We start from the raw sequence: 5046 nt of genomic DNA, 5'->3' as shown, positions 1-5046 counted from the left end.
ATGACTCCATCCCAATTCCCAGAAGAGCTAATTAAAGTGTCTCCCACTGATAGCAGAATACCATTTCAGTTTGTGTAGGTCTTCTAGAGAATTGAAAGAGGTAAAATTGGTCTTCAGGAGATAAGGAAGATCCAGATTAAAATCTTTCCAGCTAACCTACCCTGAGCTCAATAATAGCTGTCTATGAATAAGCCCAAAACTAGAGGGAACCTTCAGACTATGTTTAAAAGAGAGAGTTTCATGGCTAGTTCAAAATATGTTTTTGAAATATGTAAAAGACTTATTTCTTTATCAGTGGAGCTAGAAGATCAGGCCAAGTATTAAAAGTAATAATATGATTGTAACATATTGAAGCAAGGGCTAAAAATAAGTTTTGTTAGTCAAATTGTCTGTTATTGTCATCTTAGGATAAGAAATTTGTGCTTTGTAAATTCATTCATTTCTAAGCTTTTACAATTTTTCCCCTTGATTTTCTAAATTCTTTTTTTATCTAACCTTGGATCAATGGAACAAAAGAAACCATACTGAGGCCAGGAGGACTTATAAAGTAGGGGAGGGTAGGTGGAATAGTGACAACTTCAGAAGCTGAGGCAAGTGGTCTAAAATTTGACTAGAGGGAGATACATAGAGATAGAAATTCAAGAGAATCATGGTTGCAATTTCCTTCTGCCTGGATTTTCCCTTACAAGTTCTTCTTGTATACTTTTCACAAGGGGTCGTCTCGTAAGAGTACACATCCTGCCCAAGTGGGATCCATGGAGAGAGGTGAAAAGCCTCGCAAGTACTATGAAAGGTATACTAAACAGCTGCTATAACCTTCCATCTTTAAAGAAACATGGCTGAGCAGCAATTTATTAATAGTTCTGCTACACCACTTTCAGGAATTAATGGGGCTTGGATGATAGTCTAAAGCTGTAGGTCTCAACTGTATCTAAGTTTACATTTTTCAAAGAGGCCTATCTCTTAAGCACTGAGCAAACGTCCTCTTTACTGACAGCTCTGGTTCATATTACACTCTTTAAGGTTCTTTTACAGCACACCATCTTCCTGCAAGGTATGTATCACAGATAACAAGGCATCAGGCTATTGTTAATTCTGAACTCATATCTAGATAAAAGCAGTAAAAACACTTCAAATTATAAGGTTTGGTATTCGTCAAGTGAATTATACTTGTAGGAAAAAATGCAGTTTTTGAACTGCTTTCCTTCTCTTTAGCTAAACAAAACACCGTGTCAATTATTAGTGACACAACAAATAGATAAAAATTCCCACTCTCTCAAATGCAATTTATTGTTCATCCATTCATCCAGTGGACCACTAGCCACTTATTCTTTGACCTAAACAAGATTTTGGCTGTTTAAGACCCTGACCTGATTTTCTTACCTATTTTATATTTCTGAGACTTGTTTTTAAGATGATTGGATGCTTTGGTCTACTAAATTTACCAAGCTAATCTGACATTCTAATCACTGGAAAAAGAACAGATTTGGAGTCTATTTGGAAATCCATATAGAAACATGGACATTTGTAATTTTCCTCATATGAGACATTTACTCTTTAGCCATTCATAAGACTCTAAAAACATGTCACACTGCATTTGAGTTATTATGTGGAATTACTTTTTTTTTTGAGGCTTCCAAAGAGACCTTCATTTATCTAGCAAAAAGTATACACAATGACAATCTTTTTACTCCTTTTCCTAAAATAGTTCGAATTGTTAACCATACTATCAAAAAGTTCTGTTTCTTTTTCCTTCCCCAAATCAAAGTGGTTCAATAGAAGGTAGAAATGGGCACAAGAGGCTAAGGGGCTTCCAGCTCCTACAGAGTCCGGGGGGATGGGGGGGCGGGAGGTGGGGAAGGCTCCGGGTCTCGCCTCAGTCACATTCTACAGAAAACAGTGCAGCCGCCAGGGCCCAGGACAGCAGCCAGCCTGGCCGGCTCATTCCCAGAAAGCAGCACAGAAACTTCTCCCCACATTATGAAAAATATACAGCTCTACTGCTCCACAGACATGCATTTAGTTTGTTTCTTAAAAATCCATCAATCAATCAGTAGTATATGTTTTGCTTCCTATCAAGTTTCAAGGGAAAAAAATGAAAGGTCACTTATTTTCCTCTTTAATCACTGATGTATAGCTACGAACTTTTGGATAAAAATATGCCACCCTAAATATTGTGCTCAGCAGACTCTGATTCCAGGATAACCGTGGCACCCTGGGGTGGGGCTGGGTGACACCCATCAAAGTAAGAACTGAAGCCAAAGGATGACTAGCATTGGACTTCAGGCTCTAGAACCAGAGGCTTGGAAACGGAAAGGGGCCTTATGAAATGACACCAAGTTCAGAAACAGCCCCTCACCCCACCCCAGGAGCGTCCAGACTTGAGGCTCTGAGAAGGGAGTGGCTGAGCCAGGACTAGCCCCTGAGCTTTGACCCCCAGCACCACCCAGTGTCGCTGCTGGCTCTCTCCAAGAGCTTATTAAGTATGTCCTAGAAAGCCGTCCTATGCGGTGTTGGCCCAGGCAGCACTTGCAGAGGGGCACAGGAGGAGTCTGCAGCTCCATTGGTGTAAGCCTGGACAGCTTTAGGGGCAGGGTCACTTCCCCAGAGCAGGGAGGCCCCGTAGAGGCCTGTTTCCTCCTGGGGGACTCTGCAGGTACCAGGAGCCCTTATTGCTTTTCAGTGGTGGCCAAGCTGACGTATTACAAACACGATTCAAGGCAGCTCCCAGACCACACCCCTCGGAGCTGCTCTGTGATTCTTTGGACTCTCAGACCCAGAAGGGGACTCTGGTCCCACAGCCCAGCTGCCCACGTGGGCAGGCCTCTCCCAGCTCTGGACCCATCCTTGAAGGCATAACCTTGGTGACCAGGAAGGTGCACTGCTGAACGCACAGCAAACTCAGAAAGAGAGTAGTGGGTGCTGGGAGCCTTTCTCCTGGGAGCCTGCCACGGAACGGCGCTGGCAAGTGGAGCAGGAAGCCATCCCCCCTCCCCTGGCCCTGAACCCCTGGCCAAACAAGACACTCTGGTACTGAGCACAACTTTGGGCTTTTCAAGGACTCACTTTGCATGAAACTGAGCACCAATGGAAGAGGAGGTCTGAGAGTGTGAACATAAAGGTGGGTGAGGGTCCCAGGGTGCTGGTCAGGGCAGCAGTGACCCATCAGGAAAATGGCCTTTCTGTGCCTCATGGGGCTGGGATGTATTTGTTTTGTTTTGTTTTTTAAAATATGTTTATTTATTTAGGGATGTATTTGTAATGTGCTACAAAGTCACTTTCTCCTTAGGGTCTCAACTTCCTCAGACACAAAGCAAAAAGAGAGTACTTTTCAGTTTTCTACCTGGTCATTACCTTGATACCCAGAGCCCTGCAAGGAAGGCCTTGTGCTGCCTGTTCTATGGCTAAGGACACTGAGACTCAGAGGGGAGGGGAGTTGACTGTTCCCCTTCCAGGAGGCAGCAAGGCTGCAGCAGTCAGAGCTCAGGCTCACTAAACGTCACACAGCAAACTAAAGCCAGAGCCAGATCAGGCTCTTTCCTCCAAAGCAGGACAGAACTCTTGTCACAGTGACCCAGGGAGCAGCCAGGTCCTGGGGAAGCCTGCAGCTGACAGAGCCACCCAGAGCTCGGCAGGCTCTCCACAGGGCCTTCCTACATTCCAGCCCACCATGAGAACCCCAGAGAGGGAGGCGTCTCAGGCACTGGGCAGCAGGGACCACCCAGCATGGGACAGGGAAGGGGCCTGGTATTACAAGGAGTTTATGTGTATGTGTGGGGTGGGGTGGACTCCAGAAACAAGCAGCAGCTGGCATCAAGGTAGCTGGGCACGGGGTCCTGGGGTAGAAACCCTGGGCTCTGAGGGCTGCAGGCCAGAGGAAGGGCCTCAGGGGCAGCCTCCAGCCTGCCATGGGCATGGCAAGTGTCCCTGTTCACAACTTGATGAGCCCAGTGCCCGGTGGACCTGCGGTCTGGCCAAGGGCAGGTGGGTAAGAAGCGGTGCTCCCACATCAGGACCTGGGTGTGGGTGGCAGCCAGAGGGGCATCTTGACAAGATGCCATCCATCAAGGCTGGGACACAAGAGCCAGGACTGGTGTCTCGAGAGAAGCTTCAGCCTCTCATGAACGTTCCTAAGCTGGGCCAGGAGAAAATGAGGTTGTGCCTCTCTACTGGCAGCCACTGCCCACACAAGAAACTCTTCCCAGCTGCTGGTGTGAGAGGCAGGATGAAGGCCTGGATGTCAGTGTGTTGGGTCCTATGTGGAATTATTTTATTAAAAGTGGCAAAATTTTTTAAAAAGAAAATCCAATGCTATAATTATGTATCTAACTCTTAACATGCACAATTTGCATGGCATTTTTCAGCTTGAGACTAGTAAAACATTAATTTTTTATATACATTTAATGTAAAAGGATTTAATTATTCTCCTTAAAATTTTTCATATGAATTTGATACTTAGTTTAAAAGCAAACTGATATCTATATTTCTGATGAATTGAGTATAGTATACCACCATATTTGAGTAATTATGCTTTAGCTTCATATATTTTCATGTCTTCATATACATATTGCTTTAAAAAATAAGACAAGTTATTAAACATTTATTAACATTATAGTTTTTTATACTTTAATAGTATATATTAAAATATTACAAAAAATTACTAGAATCTGATGCTAGTAGAGACTGCTTGCTTAAAAATATCATACATATCAAAGTATATCATCCTCAACTATATGATTGGAGTCAAAATGCTTGCTGAAGTACGTAAAAAATAAAGAAGTAGTTTATCATACCTTACAGCCTTTTAAAGAGTTGCTAGCTAGCACAAACATAAGTGATTTATTTTACAATGAAAATGTTCTTCAATTGTTTAAATGCTAGTACTAGTAAAACATTTTCCAAAAGTCTAAAGGGATGCTTCAGGTAAGAAGTATATAAAATGCAAAAATGACCAGAGAGTCTTTTTAAAAAGAACACATAAAATTAGGTCCTTCTTAAAAAAAGAAAAAGACTTTTCATATAAACTTCTTCTGTTTAAATAGATTG

Source organism: Dasypus novemcinctus, chromosome 11 (genome assembly GCF_030445035.2).
Source record: "Dasypus novemcinctus isolate mDasNov1 chromosome 11, mDasNov1.1.hap2, whole genome shotgun sequence".
NCBI classification, from domain to species: domain Eukaryota; kingdom Metazoa; phylum Chordata; class Mammalia; order Cingulata; family Dasypodidae; genus Dasypus; species Dasypus novemcinctus.
The sequence above is the reverse complement of the archived record's forward strand: the minus strand, read 5'-3'. Positions refer to the sequence as shown.